Genomic DNA, 27,463 nt, shown 5'->3' with positions numbered 1-27,463 from the left:
GTGACTAAGGTGTGCCACTTTTTTGAGAGTCTGGATAGGGAACAAACCATCAACTCCAACTCCCCCCGACACTCTCTTTTTTTAAACGTTGGGAGCTGCTTCTGTAGCATATTTATTGAATTCGACACTACTGTATTTTTATTTCGAATAAACTTGAATAAACTTCAACATGGAGATGAACAGGGACGAGAGCTCACCGTTGTGAGAGGTTTTGGCAGCTGGCGCAAGTACGCCGTAAAAAACTACAGGGTTTGCGCCTTTTATATGTTTACTTTTCACATTTAGGATACACCTGTAACATATAGGAGATAGGTGATTTAATACGTCAAAAAAAATTTTACAGCAAACATAGAGAAGTTCGGTTTGGTTGCAAAAAGATAGGGAATGGTTTCGCGGTTTCGTACAAACTAAATCGTGAAATGCTTTGAGAAATACTTGGGGTTGTCATTATGAATTGAATAGACAACGAGAAATGCTAAGGTTTTCAGTAAAGGTGCTTCCTTGAGGTTTTCGCCCCCAACACGCAGAATTGTAATTATATCTGTGATTGGAAGAGTGGCTTTAAAAGGGAAGTCCCTTGTGGTGAGACGGCGCAGCAGCACACTTTCTCACAGTGTCCGAGGGCTTTCACAGGTTTATCTATGAACGAAAACACCAAACGTCTGCAATAGAAATCAGAGTTCTAAGGAGGTAAAAGTTAATGTTTCTCACCTTGGAGCTGGTTAACGGGAAATAAGCAAATAAAAAACGAAAACAGTACTTTTGCATAGCAGAACAAGAACGAGCATTAAATATTCTATCAGACCCCGTACTCAGCATTTCCAGCATGACGACAATACTTGGTTGATTGTAGGGCTAAACGTTCCGACGCAACGCAGGCGATGAGGCGCGCTGTAGTAAAGAGCTCTGGAATAATTTTGACCCCCCAGGGATTTTCTACGCACACCGCAATCCCGTACAGACGGGTGTTTTTACTTGTTTTTACGCCTCCATGAGTAAACCGGCCGCCGTGGCCGGGAATCGAACCCGCGTCCTCATGGTCAGCACACAACGCCTTAGCCACAGAGCCACCATGGAGGCTTTGACGACAATACTTAAATCGAAATACCTACATGCTTAGTAGGAAAACTGACACATAATGTGAGCGTGGATATGTCTCAAGGATTTATTTTGCGAGACACAAAACTGGAGTGCTGCGGTGTCTTGTGTTACTCCTCACTGTCTGCCTTGGACTTCCTAAAACCGAGATAAATCCTATTGCCAGTCAAACTAGTCGGCTGAACCAAACGCGAAAACCTCCAACCTCCTCTCTTTCTTTATTCTTTATCTCTTTCGTATATTTTTAGGTTCTTTGTACTTCTGTTCATTATTCGGTTTTTTTAACCAGAATCACTACATAATTTAACATTGGTTCGCGGGTCACACCAAAAGACAGACTAGTTGCCTTCTTGACCCTACGCCACTCTTATACACTTGAATCAGGAGACAGAGTCTGGCCTCTTACCAACATCATCCTTACCCTCTATAATGTACGAGGTTTTGGTCCCCATGAGAGCGCCACCGCAAAAGGTTTTCTCCTCCGTTGAGAGCAATCTTCCGGCTACTATTCAGAAAAAATAGCAATGTTCTGCGCACAAGAAACAGTCTTCCGTGCCCTGTCAGGTCTATTCTTTTATTCCGGAAGTAGTGCTTACAACCACGATTTTTTTCTCCTTTGGCAGGCAGCTCAAGCGTCACAAAAGGATTCCGCCATATACAGAACATGAGTGTTTATAGGATATATCGAACATTCGCTTCTAAAAAGTGAATGGAAATGGAAAACGCACGGTGCCACGAAATAATCGCGTGCAAGTACTCTTAAGAAATAATTGACACAGCATACAGAAAAAAAATGTATTGGGACGTTGCTTGGCGAGTGATATTGGTATTGAATTTTCGCTTGATATTTAATACATAAGATCTAAGAAATGTGGCACATATTTTCTTGGGCTTGCGTTGTTGACAATGTGAGCGCAGCGGGACAAGCCCCGGGAGCACTACAAAAACAGAAAACGCTAAAATAAAAGAAATGTTTACCATACATTTATCCCCACTTCCCTGCGGTCTGATATTTGGTGGCGTCTTTGTTCTCGGTTATTTCGTAGCGTTACCGGCAATGGGTGCCAGGTTGGGGCCGCAGACCAAGCTCCCTTCTGCATTATCGCGTCACCTGCGCTAGCGGATTTATCGCAGACTAGCAGTAGTACCCGGCGGTGCCCGGGTGGGCCATTATATTAACGGTAATAATGGGTATAACAGGAGTTCATTTATTTGATAGTAGTCATATTTGACTAGTTCATCGTGAAGTGGTATACACTCAGGAGCTCCTGCTTGCTGTCAATACTGGAGCTCCAACCGCGGCGCGTCGTAGTAATGTGAAATGACTCGCACTCGTATTTTACTGCAACTCTCGCTAAACAACCTGCACCAAGATTGCGCGCTCGAGCGAGTGAGTCAGTGAGTCAAAAAAAACGTTTTATTGAGCCGGTGAAATGGGAGTGGTTCCCTATTCCACGAAGCCATGTGATAAGCGGGCATCCTTCGCTCTGGAGGAAGAATTGTCTGGACATGCGGATCGTTGTTACTCACCAGGTTCTCCCACAGCTCAAGGGGGGGAAGAGTGGATGGAAGAAGGGGAAGGTTGTTTTGCTTGCACTCCTAATGATATGAGGCAGAGCGCTAGAGTATAAACACAACTTGAATGAGGCAGGAGATTGCTCTGGGAACACGGGATGGAGGCCGGTTTGGTGAGGGGTATTCGCCATGATGGGATGTGCCTATTTCGACACATATGAACGATGCTCATCGGTACAGTTTTATGATAAGAAACACAGGCTTCCTACGGGATGCGCGAGATTCCAGGAAGTACAAACAGATGGCGAGCGCTACCCTTTGCGCTTTTTACCTGACCGTCTTTACTTTCAGATTTATGATAAATGACTGGGCTCCTACGCGAGGCGTGTGGTTGCAGAAAGAGCCAACAGATGGCGAGCGCTACGTGAACGCGGGAGTATTCAACTCAATTCTACGTCCAAAGGGGTGTGAAATAAAAACTACGTTTGCCTTCTTATGCGGATGTTAGGTCAAAGTCCTGAAATTGATTTCTGGGCAATTGTACGGAGAGCATCTTTAATTAAAAGCGAATGCGATATATCAACTGGCTGTATAGTTATTGACGAATATGTAAAAGCACAGTGTTTTGGGGAAATCCTCATTGCTTCAATCGGGTTGGTGTCATGGAATAATGTTGTAGAACAGTGTGTAGACAACTGTGTAAGTTACCTATCTAAAAAAACAGTTGAATATGACAAATGGCATGCGATAAAAAATTATTATCTGACAAACAATTTTACCGCTTTTCACCCTCCACATAGTGGAATTTTTAAAACTTTCAGCAATTTTGACCTTCAATTCTGTCATTGCAATGTGAGCATGAAATCTGAAGCTGCTTGAAGGAGCAGTTTGGATAGGAAGGGACATCACGTATTAAGCTTGTGGGGCTCGAAAGCCGTGTAATTTGTAAAAAAAAAAAACAATTTGGCTTTTATAGTGGCTCCGCAGGTTGAAATCCTTAAAACGGTTCTCTGCATTTGTATGAGTAACATATGCAAGCAAAAATCACTTGGATAAATGAATCGATGAAAGATGTATTTGAGAATTCGTAAGGTACACCAATTTTTTCCGGAATGCGAAATCATCTCGGTAGTGTTGGTTAGGTGTGGAGCAGATGTTCCGATGGTAACACAGAACATCCTCGACAACTGCTGCACTCTGTGCCATTGTGAAGGCTGCCAAGTTTATTGCCACAAGACAGCAGTGTTAGGTGGATTGTCTGCGCAGACTCTAAGCCAGCACTTCTGCTCCTCTCAGATGCTCAGGCCAAAACGGGCACCGAATAATGAATATTACGATTACTCAACAACTTCAAACAGCCCGTGATAAAGGGCATGTCGTAGGCTTCCAAGGGGTACCCAGCCACAGTGTCCTTAAAGGCAACGAGACAGCCTACAGACCCGCCAAACAGGGGCACGACGACCGCGAAGAGCTCACCGTTCCTCTCCTCGCTGATTCTATAAGGAGCCTCATACGAAAACTAAGTGAGCAATGGTCTGCAGAGGCGAGGTTTGATGAAGACACGAAGCGGTCATTGCTGTACGCAATAGACCCACCCTTACAGTTCCGTTTGAATGTGGAGCTGTCCCAAAATGTAGAAACTCTGCTTCACCGTGTGCGACCCATGGTGGCTTATATAAAGTCGTTTCAGTCCCGAATTCACAGCGCAAACTCCCAATTATGCGCATGCGGAGCGAACGAGGAAGATGTTTCCCACGTGATACTATACATCCCAATATATTCACGGGAAGACGTGAACTTTTCAACAAACTCCCATTAGATAACCGTCGTGTGATGTGTTTAGCATCTTTACTAGGACCATAGCCTAATGCAGGGCTTTAAAATAAGGTTGTTCGTGCCCTGAATGTGTTTTTACCTCGAAAGGAATAGCGACAAAGTATTAGTTGATGTGTTAGATTTTTACCGTGACTCAGTAAGCACCAACCCAGAAGGACATTTTATAGACATTTATCAGTACTCACGAAATTGTTGTGCAGAGTGGACTAGTATAGCCGGATCTAGAAAGACCACAAAAGACTTCTTTCGCGCTCGCGCGGTGTTAGCCGACATACTGACATCTGTTTCACGTAGCTTCCCTCAACACGTCCTCGCTAACATCCCGAATGACATTATTTAGGGGTGCAAGATAAATTTTGGCTTAGGGTCTTTTTTCTGGGTGAATACAGCATCGTTCGCTGCCGGACAAGCCCCGGGAGCACTACAAAAACAGAAAACGCTAAAATAAAAGAAATGTTTACCATACATTTATCCCCACTTCCCTGCGGTCTGATATTTGGTGGCGTCTTTGTTCTCGGTTATTTCGTAGCGTTACCGGCAATGGGTGCCAGGTTGGGGCCGCAGACCAAGCTCCCTTCTGCAGTTGCGTCAACACGGCAAATTTTTTATCCGGTGGGAATTATGTGCCGCCGGGCTTCAAACCATAGTCCTGCACGCGAGGTGGGTGCTCTACGCCTACGCACCCGCTGCATCCTCTAGAGGTGTTGTTCGAGGAATTAGAGGGCATTAAATGTGATGTAATTGGGCTCGGGGAGGTTAGGAGGGTGGGTGAAGCTTTTGCAGTGCTGAAAAATGGACATGTCTTAGGTTACCATGGCCTCGTGAACCGAAGATAACTCGGAGTGGGACCTCTAGTCAGTGAAAACATGGCAAGCAAGGCAATGTGATTCCACATAGGGATAAAATAGTTATAGAAGCCGAGGACTTGTAGAGACATGTACAGCAGCCGCAACATCCAGGGTAATACCGAACGAGGAAGAAGTTCTGGGGAGATAGACATCCCACCAGTAACGACTAAACAATAACCAAGGCTTATAAAAAATGAAATTGCGCGAGGGACCTGGTGAGCATCAGACTACAGCAGACCTCTTGAGGGATGGCGGTACAATTGTGCTAGACCAACCAGCAAACATGTATACGCAATTTCTAATGACCGCGAGTGTACCGGTATCTTGGTAGAAAGCGATCATCATCCTAATCCATAAGAAGGGTGACATGAAGGCATTAAAATACAGCGCGATCAGCTTACTTTCAGTCGTCTGCTAAGTACTTACCATGGTAATCACCAACCGAATTTCTTCCACCTTAGATTCTAGTCCACCTAAGGAACAAGTAGGGTTTCGTAAAGTCTATTCAACAATGTACCCTACTCACACGATCAATCAGGTGATAGAGAAATGCGCGGAGTATACTGAACACCACGATATAGCCTTTATAGATTGCGAGAAGGCATTTGACTCTCTGGAAACCTCAATAGTCATTCGGGCATTGCGGAATCAGGGTGTAGACGAGCATTACATACGAATAATAGAAGATATATACAATGGGTCTACAGCTTCCATCATCCTCCCAAGGAGAGCAGTAAAATGCCTACAAGAAAGGGCGTTCTGCAATGAGATTGAATCTCTCCAATGTTATTCACAGCATGTTTGCAAGAGGTAAACAGAACAATGAATTGAGAAGAGGGGTGCGTAAGGTTTAATTGAGATTACCTCAGTAACCTCAGATTTGCTCGCAACGTTGCCTTGCTAAGTAATTCGGGGGACCAGTGGCAATGCATGATTAGCGCACTGGGCAAGCACAGATGAATCTTGGACCGGAAAATATTATGTAGTAAACGAAAGTGGTACGCAAATACATAGGGAGAGCACAGCGGTTTGAGGTGAGCGGCGAGGCAGAGGAAGTGGCAAGCCGATATACCTACTCTGGACATGTAGTGCAGCGGATCCCAACCACGAGGCGGAGATAATTGTTAGGATAAGAATTGGGTCGAGTTCATTCCGCAGGCATTCTCAGATAAAAAATTGCAGGCAAACATTTTCCAAGAAGTGTGTGAAAGCTGCATCTTCCGGTACTCACCTTCGGGGCAGAAACTTGGAGGCTCTCTAGATGGGTTCAAACTAAATTGAGGACGACTCACCGAGCAATGCAAGAGAAAATCATGGGTGACACAAAACCATAAAGACATTAGGACAATAAAACATTAAGGCACAAGAAGAGCGCGGAGTCGGTCACAGAACAAATGCGTGTTGATATTAGTAAAAATTAAAAAGAAATGGGTGTGGGCAGGGCATATATTCTGAGGGCAAGATAACCGTTGGTCGTTATGGGCAACCGAGTGGATCCCTGGAGAAGAAAAACGTGGGAGGCGGTGGTGGAAATAGATGGGCAGATGAAATTGTGAAGTTTCCGGGGACAAATTGGTCGCAGTTAGCACAGGATCGGGATAATTGGAGATCTGTTCGAAAGGCCTCTGAGCTGCAGTGGGCGTAGATAGTGGGATGTTGATCAAGATGATGATGATTATGATGATGATCTAGTAGCACGTCACCATCGTCTCCCGCGACCTCAGCATGCCACGCTTTCTCACACTTACGCCACATTACATTCCTCCGCTTTTTGTCTGTCTTCGGTGTTCCCTTGGTTCACTAAGTTACGAGGCCAGTGACGCTGGCAAGCCATAGTAGCGTACGCCTAAGTGCTGCGCATATAAAACTTTGCGCCGCTTGCTTTTGGCGTGGAAGGCTGGAGAAACAGCAAAGATGCCGGCCCCTCTCCCTTCGACGGAGACCCGACTGCTGGACCTCACATAAATTTTCCCGAACTTACCGCTGAAAGTTATCCAATACTGGCAGGCCCGGATTGCGTTGTCCGCAAGGTTTTACAACCCTGCCTAACCTGACCGCATTAGCACGCGATAGAACCACCGGCAACAGGCTTCGCGAACTCTGCGTCGGTAGCGTTAGCCGTTTTGTGCGCCGAAAGTTAGGTACGAATGCATGTAAACTGGTTCAAGAGATTTCCCTAAATCACGCCACGACCGCTGAACAGAGTGTTCTCGATGGTCGAGCTAGACGACGCTGGGCGCTGCACACATCGTGAGCGCTCCCGTGCGGTTCTTAATATTTCTTGTTTTAGATGCAAAGCATCCCTCAGTCGACCCTCCGTCGTTCGTCGGCATCCGGCGTCCGCACCTCTCCCCCTCGTTTCCCTCTCCACGCCAGCTGTGATAACGCCGCTCTCCTCCTCGCCGCTCCGTTCGTCTCGTGCCGGCTCAGGAAGACACCGGCAACACTGTCACTCCAGGAGCCCTTAAATGGGAAGCGTGCTCGTCTTGAGCCGGCCTAGGAATACACCGGTGACACTGTCGCTCCAGGAGCCATCTCATGGTCGGGGCTATGTCCCTCCCTTATTGTTGCGCCGTCCTCACCCCCCTGCGCATGCGCGTCTCTCCTCCATTCTCCTCTCCTCCAGCTGTATAAAAGCAGGTGCGCGCGCTGCGCGGCGTTCAGTCTGCTCCGAGACACCACCTGCGCTGGTTCTGCTCCGGTGTGGAACCTACACGGAACCCCCATGCTTTGCATCACGACATAGTTCCCTTCGGGGAGATGGTGTAATTTTTTGGGGGAGCTCTTCACGTGGTATCAGCCCACGCCCAAGCATGGAAGAGGCCGGGTGCTCCTCATGATGCGCTAGCTCACGTGCGCTTAGTATTTTCCTTGGCATTTTTTTGCGAACGTGAAGGAACCAAGCTCAAGCATCAACAGCTCGGCGGTGAAAATAAGGTACTAACAGAATTTGAACTCGCCACGTTGATGAAGTGCGGTTGACGCTAAAGACCACTGCACCAGCACACCGCATTCGGGTTGCGGGAAATGACTTGTATCCTGGAGGGAAGAACACCCTTCGTGTATTGCAAAAAAGTTTGAGTTTTGGCTAAGAGTTTTTCTGGCGACTAAACTGGGCAGTGTATAAGCGCGCAGCAGGCAGCGCTAATTAACTAACCGTTCCACCGCGACCCGTCGACGCTGAGCATACTATGGTTCTCCTCGCCAGATGTTGTAGAAAAAATCCGCTCTGTAGCAGAATTTCTTCGTGACGCACATGCGACAGTCAATGACGTACAGGAGTTTTATTCGCGGTCTCCAAAAACATGTAAAAAAGGGTGGGAAAGCGGAGAAAAAATTTGCAACGAAAGTGTCAGCTTTCCTCTGCACGTATAAAAGGTTAACCTCACACCGATGACGTTCCCCGCCACCTAACGACTGTACTTGTCCCTTTGGTGCGCTGAGAGCGGCTTCCAGGACCCCTTTAAGATAAAGATGGCGAAACCCCGTTGATGACTCCCGTGCAAGATCAGTTAAAGTCCAAAATCTAAACTGGTTCGAGCGTGTCGGAATGGCGGAATCGGAGAGACGTTGGCTTCAACACGCGAGGAATCATGCTTTCATTCTTACCACAGGAAGAGGTTTTTTTTTTGAGGCGCTTGACGTGCTTTCGCTTATCATCATCCCCGTGTTGTTAAACCCTCTGTGTGACATTGGCTTTTCTGCAGTGCGTATCTGTTTTTCGTAGTCATCAATGATGCGTAGAAAGCTTCGCTTTATTACGTGTTTTATTGCATGAAAAAAAGGAACTAAGTCAAGTTTCAGTGGGTAGTCCCTCCCTCTCCTCAATATACAACCGGTGGAATACCACATACTTTTCGCGTAAAATTCCGTGAATGCAGTCATAAGCGTCCTGTGCGTTGGTTTATGCAATTCCCTTTTCGAGTCAAATATTCTATTATTTGTTACCTTATAGCAATATCAGGCGAAAAAGCAAACACCGCCAAAAGACACATCTTGAGCAGTGCCCTATCATGCGAGAGGCTAATTATTTCGCGTGGCTGCGCCCGCCTCCGCATTTCCATAATGCAGAGCCCACAGATGAATGCCGTATTCCTAAACAAATCGTACTGTTTATCAGCGGCAGAAGTTGAGCCGGAGAAAAACATTAAATCAAAGCTCCACCTACAGAGTAACATTCAGCGCTTTCATCCGAGGCTTCGTTGTGCGATGATCAGTTCCGGAACAACGGTTTCACAATGCCCCTAACGAGTCCCACTTTTCCCGCTGTTCGTATGTTGTACGTCGCTCCGACCCAAACTCTTCTCGCAACAACTTTATCTGGTCTTCGTTTCAGAAAGCAGTACTTGTTATGCAGCGTTAGATTTGCGATTCTCCACGACTACCGCGCTACCAAGTCGAGATGCCCACGCAACAGCGAGTACGAAATCTAATTGCAAGACGGACGAGAGCGCCCCGTTCCAACTTCGCTTGCGTCTACCTCTAGAGCATTTATCTTCGTAAGAGGCGGCAGTGCAGGCACTTTCTTACTCGGTGTGTTAGATATTCGCGTCACCTGCGATATTTTTTCCTGCAAGAGCCTCTGTGGAAGCACCTGCAACTTCGTGCACAAAAGCTCCGGAAAGTTTCACCATGAGTGCTTTTGCGTCCTATTCAGCGCTAGTGTTTGTCTATTCTCCTGCACTAGGCTGTAAAGACTTATGAGACTGCGTCTTGTCAGCAGTTGGCTTCTTTAATAGGCTTAATTAGGCTTATAGCACGTAATATGGTTTTGAAAGGATAAAATGACGAGACGGAGTTCATCCAGCTTTACTGAGTAAAAAAACTGTGATTTCTCCCGGCATTTTATTTATTAGAGGCCAATATTTAAATTTCAGTGCCGGCTAGACGCATAACACGCAAATGTATTGGAGGGTTAATTTGTCGACCTGTTCCTCAATATTTAAACGCGCCTGTAATATAAAGATTCCATCACATATTTGCTTGTCTGCAAACACCCAAGAGCACTTGCTTTAAGTGGACAGGGTAAGGCGAAATTGAAAAAAAACTTTTTTTTTGTCGCAAGAAGCAAAGTTTACCTACTTATGCACATTTTCCATCACCACGCTTTAGTTAGAAGGTTGTACTTATGGCTCGAAAACAGTTTTTTCGTGGTAAGGAACAACGTTCTATTTGAGAATGTGCTCGTATTTAATGTCGTTTTTCCCATAAAGAAACTCCGAGCTCGAGATCAAACCGCTAGTCTGGAACGAGCTCTATTAAGAAATTGTTTGCCAACCATTGCATAGCTGGGTTTCCACCCAAGGCATTCCAAAGAAATTGACTACTTTTTTCACATTAGTGGTTCGGAGCCGCGCGACAAAAACTTTCTTTCCTGGGCTTCACGCTCTTAAGATTGCAACATTAGATGCTGTTCTTCATTCAATGATGGTAGCATCGCATGAGCCAGCATTTCAAAGTAGATTGAATTGAAACCTGGGCGCAGCACCACCATCAAGTGGCTAAAGGAGATTGACCACAAGCAAAAATACTTTGCAAACACAGGTTCTTAACAGCTCATAAAATCCGCAAGGCAGGACGGCAGACCGGCTGAAAAGCAAATAAATGGCTGTGAGGGTGGTTAAGAAGGGGTGCTTACGAAATATATGACTCGAGTGGTGTTTGTGACAAAAAACGGTTTTCACCTTTTTTTCCTACTTATTACTCGACAAACACAAAATGCTGTTTTTATTACACCGTACAATTACTTGTTATATCTTGGAGGATAACCGGCTGATTGTTCTTTTCTGTCATGTATATAAGTTGTCACATCTACTCTGACAGAATTAAACTTACGCACGCAACGGGTTCTTTGTTACAGAGTTTTCAATACGTAAATAATCCAAAATTGAAGTATTGTCGAAAAATTATGATATTTCTAAAATTTTAGTACATTTCTGCCACAGTTAACTCAGGCCAAAATTTGGACAACATCGATGTAGATGCCTTACGATGTAGGTAGATACATTACGTAGATACCTTTGGCAGATGCCGAGAAAAATGTATCACAAAATAGGCAGAAATGCATGGGAAGTATACGCCTCGAGCTTCGCGATCGCTGCGCCGCCTGCCGCCGATTCTCCGCGGCGCGTACGGGATGACCGCTGCGCAGCTGGTGGTGGCTCATGCAATGTCTTGGTTCTCTTTACCTTCTTTTTGCCTTTCCGCGCCCCAAACAACTTGTTATGGTGATGTCTATAAGCAAGTAGTACGTTGAGGGCACTTCAAAAACAGCTGTTTCCTGATTGAGTGCTCGAACGCCAAGAAGACCTATGCGGGGACGCGGTACTGCGCGCTTCTTGGCCACTCTTACGGGCTTCGGCTACGGCAGCAGCATATCCACACAGTCACCTACGAATGCGTAAGGCGCAAGTAAATTCTATTGTCGCCTCATTTGGTCCTGATACTGGCACAGTGGGAGGTTGGTTTCGTTTTGCAGCGCGGTCAACGAATGCGCATTTCTTTCAAATATATACGTCGTAGAAGATATGATTAGGGAATGTTATTACCTAATATCTGACAATAACTTGTGCCCTTTATAGGAATAAAGGCCACGCGAACTAGTTAAAGATACTCCAAGTCTCTGGGTCGTTAAATATGGGCCCACTCCCGCCTGATAGAAAGACAAAAAAGAGTTATTGAAACCACGGAAAAATGAGTGGTCTGCCGAGTCCGGAAGCAATATAATAGCTAGTACGGGAATGAAAAAAAAAAACCAGTGCAGCTTCGGAAACGCTAGACACGTTCGTCTTAACAGAGGCAAGCTATTACTCACTAGACAAACGAGATGGGAAACGCAATATTAGTTTACAAGACAGAGGGGGCAGGCGGAGGGGGCACTTAACTATCCTTAACTGTGTACAAATGCGGAGCGAAATCAAGGAATGTCCGCTTTAGTAATCACACACACACAAGCTGCGCGTTCACTTTTACTTTGTTTTTCCACTTCAACGATCAGCTGATCACTCGGCGGAGATATTTTTTTGAAGTAAAGAGTTATTTCACAAGCGATAAACGGAGTCATTGGAAGAGTGTGGGGTCTGATAAGGCCATCTGATTTTCGCTTTTTTGCTGGATTCTGCAGACTCCGTGTATCATATGACGATTTTTCGAGGACGCGGATATAAGCGGAGTATATATGTAGCAGATAAAGAATATTTGCGAGGGCTCATCTCGCGACAAAGTGATCTAGCAATGTATTCTTTGTGGAGTACTGACTACCGCATATAATTTTGCACTGTCCATCGTACTTATTGTGTAGAATGTCCGTGAAATTTACCCAAGATTGGCTTGTTCAGGGTAGGAATCAATATCAAATATGAAGCGCAACTGGCGTGTGGTCACGTATGAGTGCTCCGCTCGATTATGTAAGCACAGGGAACAGATTTACATCGTATTGTATAGTCGTAGCATGAGCATCTGAATAAACGCTGATTACGGAGGTACTGTTAGCAAATTTGAGGACAGTGGAATTACAGTGAGCCCTATGCACATGCCGGCTTCGCGACGCCGCCCTGTAACACACACCTGGCGCTTATGTGGACCGAATCTACCCCACTAATATCGCGTCCGAACCATTTACACTCTCGTAAATACACCACTTTTGCAAACAGAGTGACTGTTCCACGTAAATACGTATTTCCAACGAATGCAAACGGAACATATCTGTCGCGAACATGCCGCAACAGCAACGGAGACAAAGGAAAGCGGGCCGGAGACTCCCGCGATTGCTTTCGGAACGGGCCGCTATAGGGATATCAGTGGTGCACCTACAGGCAGCGCTCGAGTCGTATAGGGCTTACCCTGTGCCCTTAAACAAAGCTGAAGGAGTATGTCGTTTTTTTTTTTTTGCGGAAGATAAGTTCGAGTGTGTCAGTTCCACATAGTCGGCAATACCAGTTCTTGCCATGCCCAAATTGCGTAAAGTCTGAGTGGCGCGGCAGTGCTTGACTCTGCGGCATAAATGAGGTAAACTTTCTATCCGTCAAGGGAAGAGCAACATCCACCTTCCTCGAAGCCTAAATCTCTTAGCAGGTTTCAAGAAAAGGAGTTGCAAATCCCCAGCGTGTCCTCAATCACTCCTTGATGTTTTCGTTTTTAAACAAATGAACGGTGCGAAAGTCTTGTTGCAGATGTTGACGGAAGCCGAAAAACGGAAATATTTGTCCCTAAAAGATTTTGGAGACTCTATCGTGGGCGTGAAACAAATAAAGCGACCGCAATGTGATAGACCAGAATGTGACTAACGTACGCGGGGCACGTAAAGTGTACGCCGACCAGCAACCACAATCCCCGATAAGCAGAAACATGTATTCAATGAAACAACGCGCACGGGGGCCAATTTTAAAAGAAAACCTGCAAGCAACCCTTAAAAAATGCGCACTGGGATGGAGCTGGGTGTAGTCATACAAGGCGACACTATTTTATTACCTCAGACGAAAGCAAAAACTGACGAAACAACGAATCAGTGTACTCTGGCCGTCTACATGAGTGCACTACGCTATTTTTTCTTGTGATGGTGCGTTGCGAAAATGGTGTTTCAAGTTTTTCACTTAAGGTTGCTTTTCTTTGGTTGCGCTCGATTTAGGAGGCCGACAAAGGGGCCGGGGAAAATCGGCAAGTATCCCCTTTAAGTTCCATAGGAACGAATTTAGGGAAAGAACGAAAGAGAGATATAAAAGAAAATAAAGACAGAAATAGAGAAGGAAAGAAACCAAGAAAGGAAGAAGGGAAGGAAGAAAGAAAGCAAGAAAGAAAAAAAGGAAGAAATTAAGAAAAGAAAGAAAGAAAGAAGGAAAGAAAGAAAGAAAGGAAGAAAGGAAGAACGAAAGAAAGAAAGAAAGAAAGAAAAACGTTTTCGCTCTACACCACGGCACACACTGATCTTGGCGCACGCGGTAAAAAAAATGGCCTAAGGCGGAAAACGTCTGAATGCCGCGTTGAGAACGAACGCTTAAGCACGCCAGCAGAAGAAGTGAGAAGACTTATCTGGCATTTGTGTAGGTATGCGCTGCTGCGAGTGGCAACAGATACACATGTTTTTCAAGGTCGAGACTCGTCATCATGGCTGGATGTACGTATGTATTCGTAATTCCAGCATGCATAAAATGCAAAAAAGGACCTTTAAACCCTGTACAATTGTTTCCATAGTATATATCAGTAAAACACGACAAATTCGTTGAAATTTTTTTTTTGCGGAGTGATTGGCTGATGAATAGGGCCAAAATTAAGGGTGCACGAGTTTCTTATGCTCCTATGCCACTCTGAGGAACGGTGGAAAATGATGAAAAAATCTTGGTCGTGTACCTGCTCACTTGGTTGAAAATATTTTCGAAAGGCGATAGCCTTCTCAGCGCAGTGCCAGGTAAATGGCTCTCTCCTCCCGCACACTCTTCTCTTCCCGCCTTGCTCGCCCTTCCCCCAATTAAACCCGGTGGACGTTTGATAAAGGCAATTCAATTCAATGCTTATTGCCCCCATAGGCCTCCATAAAAGTCACCTTCACTATATTTGTTTCAGTTTACTGTATTTTGTTCACAGGTTCTAGTACACACCCACACCACTGCCCTTAAATGACTCTCTTGGCGGTATTTGCCCAAGTTCTCCCTGAGCCATTAAACAATAACCGCCATCATCATCATCAATATTCTGGCAGGCTGGCTGAATCAAAGAACATCCCGCCTGCTGTACATAGTTGACGTGATTGTGCAGGCCATTGTCAGCATTTGTATATAAGGTGTAGGCGTTGTACACGAAGGTTCGATGTCCTGTATTTGTAGTGTAAAGTATTCTGGTATTATCAAACAACCTTTTTCTAAAGGACGCACGTACAGTCCGAACTTTTCGGGGGTTTCAAGAGCCCGAGAAAGACTGTCGTCTCTAAAAATAAAAGAAAACGTTGGAAGCCAGGCAATAAAGTTGCAGGACCTTCGCTATCCAACATTGCACCCGTACAGATACAACAATACACTAATTATGCTTAGTGCATGACACACAAAAACACCATCAAATTACTGGTTGTCCACGCCGCGGTGGCTGAGTGGCTAAGGCGTTGTGATGCAGAGCACGACGACGCGGGTTCTATTCCCGGCTTCTGCAACCGCTTTTCGGATGGAGGCGAGAAGCAAAAACGCCCGTGTGTACGGGATTTTGGTGCGCGTTAAAGATCGCAAGGTGGTCAAAATTAATCTGCAGCCCTCCACTACGGCGCGCCTCATCGCCTGCGTTACGTTGGCGCAATAAGCCCAACAATCAAATTGCCGGTTGTGTACATAGCAGTTTTTTTTTTCTACGAAATATTGCGTAGTGAAACGACTTGTAATAGCAGTATTTTTAAACAGTACTAATTTTATTCTTCTGCTGCTCACGCAAAAATTCTCAAACAATACGTGGTCATGTCTATGACGGAGCGTTTCGTTACATCTGCCACAAATTGCTGACAAGGCGTGTGTAGCATTAAAAATAAAATAAGCAGATTTCAAATATCCTAAAGCCCAAATGCTGCTACCTTCAACAATTCTTTGTTCAATACTTTGTTTTGATTGAAGGCGTAAATTATCATTTTTCAACGACGCTAGTTTCCCATAGAAGATATTCATTTGTTTTCAGCAGGGTAACAAAGGCCTACTATACTTTCCGCACATCACAATATGTAATGAAACCCTTCAGGCGTGCGAAGAATGTATAACTGTGCGCTTGCTTCAAGTATCGACCAACGTTGCTGGCGTGTGTTGCTTTTCTACAAAATGTTTCGCCTAGCAACAACAAGCGCAGGGTTTTATCTTCGTTTCCCTCACGCAGTAATGGAAATGAAGCAGACATTTATGCAGCGACTAGGACATTTACACACGATCAAGTACACTTACATATGTACATTTACATATTTAGAAGTTGTGGCAAGGCAAAAAATAAATAATCTCAACTTCAAAAAGTATTTTTTTCAACAAAACCAAGAGGATATATTATACACACAAGATGCACGTAAATCTCTACATGTGTAAGGCTAGGCGTGATATGCGGATATTTACATCACCTTGGAGGCATTTCAAATCGCCGCCAGAAAACAAGTCACGGTTTGCAGTTACGCCTGAGCCCACAGGCACCGCCCTCATGCCATTTTGCTTCCACGATTCTGTGTCAATGCATCCCACAGCTGCTTGGGATGCATGTCGTCTGTGTATCTGATGAACACCGACTTTCAACAGCGCCTCGCTTCCCGTCCTGCGACTGGTGCAAAGGCATGGAATTTGCGTCGAGAAATGTCGGCACAGAGAACCGCTTAACTTAGCTTTTTTGTGCTGCTGGCAAAGCTGCTTGGAATTTCGGCCTCCCATGGATGGTGCCATCGAATTTTTTTGTATGGTTTTTTGATGGCGGCCTGAGATCATGAAACATGGCTGAGAGTCGCAAACATACGCAAGAAAAAATGTGAAGAGGATTATTTGCCTTCAGATGGTATGCAAGTGTGAGCACAAGCAAGCCTACTTTGCATAAACGCACCTAAATGCCCAGAATGTGATCCGATCAGCGGACGCAGTTTTCAAGAAATGATAAATTACAACGCGCCACTTACGTCCACATCAAATGAAAACACAAGGATGCTTATTCTAGGAACGCGCGTCTTATACATAAGATCTGCGAAAAGCACATAGCAAATAAAAGCCAGAAAGTGCTCATTCACCTACGGAAGGGCTACAAATTGTGGTGCACATGCGTAATTGAGGACACCAGCAATTACTTTGTCGACCTTGAAAGCGCCTGGGAATGGGCATTAAAATGGGCTTGTTTTTTCGGTTAGTTTATTGCGTAGCAGTCTTCGCGCAATAACCACAGAGCCACAGCCGCATTCGGACAAAAAATGTGTAATTGGCGGAGTTAACACATTTTGTCACATAAGTCACATTGGCGTAAATGGCAACAAATTAACGCACGGTTCTTAAGAGTTCGATGATTAAACGCGAAACTTTCTTCTTTCCACCGTGAGTCAAGCGAAAGCACAAAACCTAATCTGCCAAGATCTACAGCCAAAAGTAGACTTCGACTCAGTCAAAGTTCAAAACCACACAACCACCATGGTCCAAAGTCCACACCACTAACAACCCTGCTTAGAAAATTATTGCCATCATCATCATCCCTAAGTATGCGTTATGTCAAACTATATTTTGCATATTACGGGAGGACTGTTATGTGTGCAAGCTACCAGTTGTTATATGATGTTGTGTACGATTTATGTATCCTTCGCGAAAATCATTGTATAAAGTTGGTTTACCTGCATTGTGTTTAAAGTTGAGTTTTCTGCAGTGTGCTTTACTCAGATGTCAACACAATCAGTGAAGCATAGGAAGCATCTCTTTAAGAAGTGTTCAACTGAAAGAAAAAAAACACGAATGAAAAACTTTATTCACGCGAGTTTAGGAGAAAAAGAGGGAATCAACTTTATTTTTATATTAGTTGTGTAGTCATGCAAAGAGGGCTCTTCTCATTCCAGAAGTCCCTGTGGGATCACTGTGAGACCGACCCTTTATTTCAGCCGAAGCTCATCGCCGGGTTCCGGGCTGGCTAGCCTGCCTTCCCACTGGCCATGGTTGGGGGAGGGTATTCAGGGAAGATGTGGTGTGTGGGAGCACGCCCAGAACGTACGGCAGGGTGCGAAAGGTTGGGGACAGTACTTGCAAGTGATCGAGTAGGAAGTTGAGTGGATGACGGGGTGAAGAGTGCCTTGCGGGTGGGTGTTCGTTTGAAGGGGGCGGTGGATGGTGGCTTCTTCCTTAGTAAACTTGTTGTCGGGCGGGGATAGTGGACGGGGATATCCTTGAATTTTTATGCGAATACTGGTACGCTTCCGACGGTGACGCTAGAGTGTTGGAGCGGAACGTCGGGTAGATACGCACACGGGCGGCAGCATGAGCCGCCTCATTCCTCTCTAGAGACTCATGTCCCGGAGTCCAGAGAATGTAGAGGTAAGGGCAGTTAGCGATGGACTGTAGGATTCGGAGGGCTAAGGTAGCAGTGGGACCAGCTGCCTAATGGCGACATGCAGCTTGCAAATCAGTGACTTTGGTGGTAACGTCTCGACATGTATTGGCTTCGAGGGATATTGAGATTTCTTCTGCAGTTGTGGAGACATTGCCAATTACCATTGCGGAAGTGCGTTCAATTACTCGGTGCTCTACAGCTGGAATGGCGATAGCTGTTTCAGCGGCTTTTTTGGCGGCGTCAACTTCACGGTTGTCTCGAGGATCGCCTTGAAGCATCTTGCGCAACATTTCAATGTGTTCTTGTCGGCGACCCTGGGTAATGAACGAGGTGCATATTCTTTGGTATTGGGGCGACGGAGAAGCAATTGCGCAGTTTTAGGGCGAGGCGTTGTCTGGGGTTGGGGGTCAGCAAAGTGGTAGCAGAGGCGACGAAGGAGGTGAGAGCCAATGTGTGAGAGCTTAAGCCGTTCGATCTGGTTGTCATGATGGGCCTCTACAAGTTTGTTCCAAGTATTATGAATTCTCATCTGTAGTAGTGTAACAGTGGAAGGTGTCGGGTGTATCCCTAGTGATAATTTGTAGGCTTGCGTTATGATGATGTCGAGTTTTCGTATATTACTTTTTTGAAATCCAAATATGAAGTTCCGTAGTGCCTGAATGAGGCGCACGAGGTTGTTTTCTTTTAGTCGTTGTCGACGATTAGCAATGCGTTTCATAAGGTGTGTGATTTGTAGTAGATTTCTCTGTAAGTTAAGAATAGTAGAAACGCCTGCGCCGCCTGATTAGATAGGAATTTCCAGAACACGAAATGTAGCAATAGTGAGAATGGGCGTGCTATGTAGGCTTAATTGTGGGTCTGGCACCGGTTGTCGTTTACGGCATTGCGTTCTTTTTTGGAGGACAAGAAGCGCAGATTTTTCTGATGCACAATTGAGGCCGCGCACTGTAGGTAGTTGTCGGTGGTGCCAATAGCTTCTTGGAGGGCGTCTTTTTGTTTACCAATCGAACCCCTGTGATCCCAATAGTGAGATCGTCTGCATAAAGTGCGCCTTAGATGTGTGGAATTTGTTATAGAAATGGTAGAATTTGTGAGGAAATGATTGACCCCTGGCGTGTACTATGCGGTTGGCCACGAATGTAGATAGATCGGATAGGGTTGATGTGTAGGGTCGCTGTGCTATTCGGTAAGAAAGTTTTGTACTTAGTTGTATATACGTGTGCCGTAATTAGCCAATTGTAGAACTTCGGGTATAGCCTGATGTGATACATTGTCAGACTCCTTTATGTCCAGGGCTAGGACAGCGCGTTTGGTTTGTGAGCCCAGTGGTGTAAGTTCTTCATCTTTTGGTTCTAACATGCAATCTTGCGAGGATAAGTGTGTGCGGAAGCCAAACATGGTTGGATGTAGTAAGATGTGTTCTTCGAGGTAAGCTGTGAGACTAATATTAACTAGGTGTTCATATAACTTGCGGATGAAGATTTTCTAGGGTGACTGATTACTCGGGCTTCATAATGAGGGTGATTTCGGCATGTTTTTATTGAGGCGGCAAATGGGTGGGTGTCCAGCAATGATTAAAATACTCAAACAGTGTGGCAGTGCATTCGGGGTTGAGGATACGGAGTTGTTTGCTGTGTATTCGGTCTTTGCCACCTGTGCTTTTACGAGTACGGCGAAGGAGAATTCAGTAAGAGTGAAAGGGTCACCAATGTCCGGATTTTCTATTTCTCAGTAGTTGCGACGGGGAATGATTGGTCATTGTGTTTTATTGTCTGCGTGCAGTGTGAGGAGTTGTGCGTTGAGCTGAGTTTCATTGAGGTGGTGATTGTGCAATAGGCAACGGATGGTGCGGTCCGTGTCTCTTCTGCTGGGCTGAGTACCCAACGTGGAGCGGAGGATGTTTAATGTCGACTTAGTTCTCAGAGTCCCTTGAAGGCGGTTACAAAATTGTGTCCAGTTTTGTTTGTGTACGGTGTCAGCATAGTCGGCTGCTGCTGTGTGATGTGGGCGATGCGTGTTGTGAGCTTTTTTGTGTTTTTGTTTTTTCCCGCGGCTGATACGCCCTCGGCGGGAATTACAGAAATGTAGGAGATGCGTGTCTACCGAAGGACAATCTTCTGGAATATGCAGAGTGCGAGTGTAGGCTTGGAGAGTTTTGAGGATATCTTGGGTCCATGTTTCAATGTTTTCCATTGTGGTGGGGAGAGGGAGTCACGAAAGGATTTTCAGTCTGAGTTTATCATGGCCGTTTTTTTTTTACAAATGCGGGCTGGACTGATTGTAAATTCAATGATATCGTGATCACTGCGTATTTTTTCATCTAGGTGTGTCTAAGTGGGTGGTGGTATATTGTGGGTGTTTGTGAGATAAAGAAGACAATCTTGTGTTGCGCTGTTGCGAATGCTGGTGGGCTATGCGGGGTCGGTCCAGAGTGTGCGGTCAGCTTGATGGGCAGCGTCGGGCATTGTCGCTCCATCTTTGCTGGTTTTAGGATAACCCCGTGTAGTATGAGGGGCGCTAAAGCCGCCACAAAGGACCAGACGGTGATGTACAGTCGTAGTTTTAACTTCCGGGATTATGGCGCCGATAGAACCTAGGGAGTGCTGCGGGGGACGGTAGATATTAAGACTAAAAAGACTGGTGAGAGTTTGCTCAGGTGAGATGAGTTCAATGAAATTATATTGCCAATTATAGCAAAGATGGGTGCTTGTGCAGTGCACGATTTAATAATTATTATAGCGGTGTGAGTCTGATGTGAATGTGTGTACGTGATGTAATTAGGAAGTGATAAGTGAGGCGTTAGGGTTTCTTGTATTGCACTCACATCGGGAGAGTCAAGTTGGCTTAGATGGGTCAGGGAAGGCTGCTTGTTTGTATAGGTACGACAATTCTACTACCAAATATTCATTCATGCGGGAGATGGGTGGGCCGCTGGATGCCTGGTAGACAGGTTAGATGAGGGGCTCAGGCTGGTGGGAAGGTGGGGTGACCGGAGAGGTAGTCGCCTTGACTTTTTACGGGGAGCGGGCATGGCTTTTTCCAAGTGTACGTAGCGTTTACCCTGTTTCTGGTTTACTGGGTTACTTCAGCAAAGATGTGCTCGACGACGGGCAGGCGGGCAGCCAGGGGTTCCAGGCGGCGGGGGACAGTTTCGGTAACGGTCCTCATTACTGGGGATTGAATGGTGGCCGTAAATGAGGCTTGTGTCTGAGTCAATATTTCTTCGAGGTGGTGATATCTTTTGCCACAGTCGGTAGGGAATTTGTTGACGCGGCTGATAAAGGGCCCGGTCCCGGCATTATGGTTGGTGGCATTGAAGGGGTGTAAGGTAGGTGGGAAAGGTTGGGTGTGGACGGTAGCTGATTTCACTGCGGGTGGTTGTGGATATTTTGGAGGAGGAGTAAGGCGATTGAGTAAACGGCTTGTAAGGGCGTGCATTTTGTACCGTTAGGTACACTACACTACCTCGGGCAGTCTTCGCATGATGACCAGTTTTGACCTTGAGAGCTAGAGGATAAACCACACCCCCATCGGCAAGCGCTCGGCAGGAAGCAGCTGCCCGATGGCGGGGAGAGATAGACGTCAGGGGAGAGAAACCAGTGTGACTTTGAAGACAAAGGAAGTGGAACACAAGGACAGCCCCCGGTCTAAAAACTAAACTTTAATATCAAGAATCGGGAATTCAAACTCATAACACAAAACAATAAAAATCACTGGGGATGAGCAAAACAAGTCTACAAAAGCCACGGTGATAAGAGAACTAGATAGACAATGGCTACAGTTAAAGCACACCCAGATATGCAATCTCTTTTGGATAAAGACACTCGTTCGCTTGGCTGATACAGTTGTCTCCGGTTTCTGCTATTTGGAATGCTCCCATAATTTCTCTGGGAGTTAGTTAATGGGCTTAAATAAAATGTCAGTGGCAGAAAAATTAGGTTTGCATCCGCTGCACTTAGTACAATGTTAAGAAAGATGGGATCATAGGGTGCCATTTTGATACGTAGATACGTTGAACGCACGTAGATTCAACTAGTTTTCCATTTCATTGGTCTTTTTTTAAGTTTGCGCTGGTTTCCTCCGAGAATATGTCTTTCCATCTAGCCCAGCTTTCAACAGTTCTGCTGGGAAATAGGCGAGGAGGGAACGAAGTCGTGCGCTGGTCCCGTGTCGCCTTCGGCGCAGCGTTCCGCACGAAGCAGCGTCCCCATGTCCGGGAGAGATAGGCCAGGACGGAACGCAGAGATGCGCGAAACCTTTGCCTCCACCGGGAGGAGAAAGGCAAGGAGGCCGCCGCTGCAGCTATAAGGCCATAGTGCCGCAGAGCCGTGTGCGAAGGAGGAAGACGAATATCATGGAGAAAAGTAAAAACGAATATCCACTTGGGGTAGCTTGTATGGTGGCGCGGCTTAAACAACGCCGCGAGGTTAAAAAAGTATTGTGAATAAGGAGTGTAGTATTCATTGCAAACTTGTCTGCATGTCACTACAAAAACAGACATCAAGCACGCTCGACAATGGGCCTAGAAAGGGCAGTGAAGCTTTCGATATCATCTAGAGTTAACCAAAGCTAAACCACAGCATTTTTGTTCAAGCAGTTCGTGGGTGGTTTTTCAAAGGACAAGATGAGTTCTTGTAATTCTGCGTGTTCCTTGAGAACCCCGAGTTCGGTGGGGGGTGCCGATGAGGAGTGGGTGAGTAGGGGGAAAAGAGGCCTTTATTACTGGGTGTTTGTGCGGGAAAGTGGTAAAGAGCTGTGAGAAATTGTTTGGTAACCTCACCCCAGCTGTAGTGGCGACGTTGTAGTGGCGAATTTTATGATGTAGTGGCGACGTTGGCCCGTGACGTGTGCCCATTCGTGAGTGGCGGCAGAGGCGGTAGGTACGTCTAATTGGTGTGAGCGTGAACTATCGGTGATGGCGGCCGCAGACGGTGATGGCATTTCTTGGTGGCCGTAGGGTAAGGAAGCCCACAAACTTGGCATTGTGGGTTGCAGGTGCGTTTGGTGGAGGGATTCTTTACATGACACGCGGAACAGACGTGCGTGTAGGGGTTCGGACATACGTCGTGGCGATGACCCAGGTCGCCGCAAAGCGTGCACAGCTAGACGTTGTGACGGAAAGGGCGGCAGCGGATAAAATTCCCGTACGCAGGTATGTAGAAGGGCAGTCGCTACCCGCCAAAGGTATGACAGCCGACGTGGTGGAGCCTTGGAGTCGTGCATGTAGGACTGGTGCGTCGTCTGAGGCGAGAACATTGGTCGGGTCGGCGTTGGTTTCTGCGGGTTGCCATTCATGTACGACACCGCGAGTGGTGCCGCGTTGAGGTTTCATATATAGCTGGGTGTCGCAAGTTACGTGGTTGATTTGTAAGTGAATGGTGGCGCTCAAGGCAAGTGCGCTTCCCTCGTCCGTTGAGCAGGTGATCATAAATTTTTGCCGGGTCTGCACTTGTACGATTGCAAATTACTGGAAAATGGTGGGTTTATTGTAGCTAGTGGCTTGTAGGCCGTTCGTGATGACTCGAGCAGTCCAGGCAGAGAAGGTCAGGCTGGTACGTGGGCGGTAAACGATTTTAGAGTCGTCTTCTGGCAGACGAGGTAGCACGGGTGGTTTTGCGCTGCGGTGTTGTGGACCTTGGGCCAGTTAAGTCTTTTTATTTTTCGATCAGAGAATTTGTGGCAAGGGGCCTTGCCGGAAGATTGTACGATCCAAGTTTATGTCGTTTATGTCGAATTCCACTTCAAAATGATGGGCAGAAATTTCAGCGGTGCGATCGGTGACAGCGTTAGTCAGGGCTACTGGAAATTCACCTTAGCTGCTACTCACGGTGGCTGTTGTTGTCTGTGCCATGGGACTCGTCGTGTTGGTTTTGATTACTTCTGGGATCATCGAAGCCGTAGCAGTTGATGGGGTGTAGGAACGCACGGCGGTTGGGCATAAGTGCTCGCGCAGCTAGATGCTGCTTGTGCTGAGTCAGCCAAGACGATGTTTGCTCGTCGCTTTCGTGGTCAGTATTCCACGCACCTGTTCGATTCTGGTATGGAAGCTTTCCGGGTGACTTACCGGCTTGATAAGGCACTTTACGTGTAGATCGGAGGCGTAATTGCGAAGAAATGAGTCTGTCTTCAAAGCGAGAGCCCATGCGAACTATGTGTTGCAGGTCTGGCTGTTCCTCTTCTTTCCCCGAGGGAATTTAGGGGATAAAAATAACTGCAGCCTATACGTGTCCCCAGGAAAAAAATTACAACAAACATATTCTGCTAATCTCACCGGTAACAGGAATGAAACATCGTCCACACAAAAAAAATCTTTTAGCGCACTGTATTTGCACGGAATTTCGTAATTGGGGCAGTTCTTTTATTTCATTGTTAAAATAGCATAAATGGCCAGCTTTGTATACCAAGTTATCGAAAATTGTTAAATACGCAACGGAGAAAACAACAAATTATAAAAACAATATATTAATTAAATTATGCATCTTCAAAAAAACAAGGTAAACTTTGGGCGTTAAGAAAAGTAGATAACATTTGTACCGTCGATTGATGTTTTTGAACGTTTTTCTTGTAATTTTTACCACGTGCCCGCATACTATTATAAGCGAGTGTTCTAAGCAGGTAGAAGTTGATCGAACAAAGTAGCTAAATAGGACATTTTTTTTCAAGCATAAGAACCGTCAAAAGAAAACAAAAATAAAACTCTGAAAACTAAAACAACGGTTTGGGGGATCCTATTGACTTCTTTTCGCGCCTTTCTTCGTATCTGCGCTGTTTGCTAAATGAACACGCGTTACGAGCTACGAAAACAGAACAAGTACTTCTCCTCGTTTCGTTTGTTCTGATCCTTTCTCTTGGTTGCTTCTCTTTCATTTTCAAAGCCGACTCCTTTTCTTCTCCAAAACTTCTTCCTCTCTAAAACAACTCCTGGAACATTGTTTACTTCTCTCAGCAAGGAGATAAGGCGAGGTTTAAAATAACTTGTTCCTGGCCTAATTATTTGATATTGTGGCCGCGTTTTAGACAACTATTCAAACAAAATAAGAACACACAGAAAGAGACATTGCAAAGCTTGACAATTTCGCAAAGAGCAACTGGAAAACCACAATTTTGTTCCGCCGAGATGAGCAGTAACGTTGAAATATGAAAAAGAAGAAAGTTAGGCACTAACTAAAATAGCAAATGAAAAGACCCACTGCGCTCGCCATAGGAGCTGACTAAACACATAGAGGAAGACTTAAGAGTAAAAATTCCAGGCGGAGGTTCTCTAGCATGGAAAAGAGGATGCTGCTGTGTAGTGACTCCTTTTTTCTTTGAAACTAACCACACCGTTCAAACCGAATAGAGCTTTCGAAACACAGCCTACCCCACTCACACGTGCGTAAGTTTTCTATCGTGCCCAACCCAGTCACCATTCCTTCTTCCAGCATCTCACCGTCACGCAAAGTTTATTAGAAAGCATGTATATACAGGCTCTCTCTATCAAGAAAGCAGCGTTGCATGACGTTTTCGCGCATCAGTTGTTCCTTGCACTCAAGGAATATTTACGCTTATTTTGGGTACTTTATCTTGGTTTTGTGTCTCATTCGCACATCATTTATGAATTTAATACTTGCAACAGCAGGTGGAAGAGAAACTTTGGGCAGCTATTGCAATACACATCATAAAAGGAGCACAAAACTAGGCTTAAGAGCCATTATAAAGTCAGGCGCGTTTTTAATGTTTAGACCCATGTGTGGTCCAGTGAACAGGCTGCCTTTGTCAGCTTACAAGAGAAATGCACGGTATGGTGACAGCTGGTAATCTTGCTGGGCTTAACGTTTTCTGGTCATAATGTTAAACCGTCGCAGAACTTACATTCGCATTAGGTGTTATGTCAATTTTTTTTTGTTATGCTGCAGTATGCAGTTTCATATTTCCGTTGAAGTTAGCAGAGACTGTCATGATTAAGGGGGCAATCCCCCCTTGAAAACAAAGATGACGTGTCATGGTAGAGCCAGGGGCTGACGAACAGGAAGACGCAAATTTCCCGCGCAAATTTCCCGCGAAGCAAATTTCCCGCGAAGAGGGAGGACTAATGGCGAAGTGACGCGATGGAGACACGTGGAGAATTAAACAATGTGGTGGTGACCCGTGCGGCGCACACGGGCACAGCGAATGCAAGAGTGCCACGACGGCCGGGCAGAGGCTATTTAATCCCGGGGCACAGGCCGAGAGAGAGAGAGAGATCAGAAGAACGCCACAGCAGGAAGGTCAGGTGGCACGAGTCCGAAGAACAAGCCGGGGGTACGAGGCCACGCCATCGACCAGAGCCACGTCAGCCTGGGCCGGAGTGGACCGAAGTGGCATCGGCTCCCACTTCCGTGCCGTACCACCAACCTGCGCTTTGGTGGCCCCAGCGGCGACGGTCGGGCGCCTGCGGAAAGCGAGCACGCACCGTCAACTAACGCCTTTGCGGTCCCCACGCGGTGACGTTCCCGGAGCTCCCGGTGCTGCCTGCTACCACGGCGACGGCCCCGAAGCCAGGGGCTGCTTCCTGCTACGAGGGCTACCACGAGGAGTAGCTGAACAGCGGTCCACCGGGTGACTACCACGCATACCTACGTTGGTACCACCACCACCGGCACCGCGGCCGCGAACAACGACGACCACCAGCGTGTCACGGCCACGCTACGGTTACGACACGTCAGCGCCGGAGACAGCGGTAGGCCCGTCCGCTAGGGACTTGGGTATTATATGACCCTTGTTGTTAAGATGGCTAATATGGACGTTGTATAGAGAGAAACTAGGACTGGTTGCGTTATTAGGGACTTCATTGTAGTGACTTTTGGTTTGGTTTTGTGGCTTTTCTGGGTTTTTGTTAGGGATTAGTATTTAGAAATTTCTTTGGTTGAGTTCTTTGTTTGCTTTGTTGTTTATTTTGCTTAGGGGTTGTAGTTGTGTATAATAAATGTGTGCTGTGGTAAACGTGCCAACGATTCTCCAGTGTCCATTCTTCTGAGCTGGTCGAGACGTGCCACAAAACGTGACAGAGGCAATGTGGCGGACAAACGTAAGAAACATGTACCCGGCAAAGCCGTCTGAAGCAGCGAACTAAAAAATACCCCTATGGAAAAAGTACCTACGGCTTCCTCTAAACGAACCGAATTCATTTCCAG

The sequence above is a fragment of the Haemaphysalis longicornis genome, unplaced genomic scaffold, assembly GCF_048455015.1.
Source record: "Haemaphysalis longicornis isolate Haplotype H1 unplaced genomic scaffold, Haemaphysalis longicornis Haplotype H1 scaffold_3, whole genome shotgun sequence".
Taxonomy (NCBI): Eukaryota; Metazoa; Arthropoda; class Arachnida; order Ixodida; family Ixodidae; genus Haemaphysalis; species Haemaphysalis longicornis.
The sequence above is the reverse complement of the archived record's forward strand: the minus strand, read 5'-3'. Positions refer to the sequence as shown.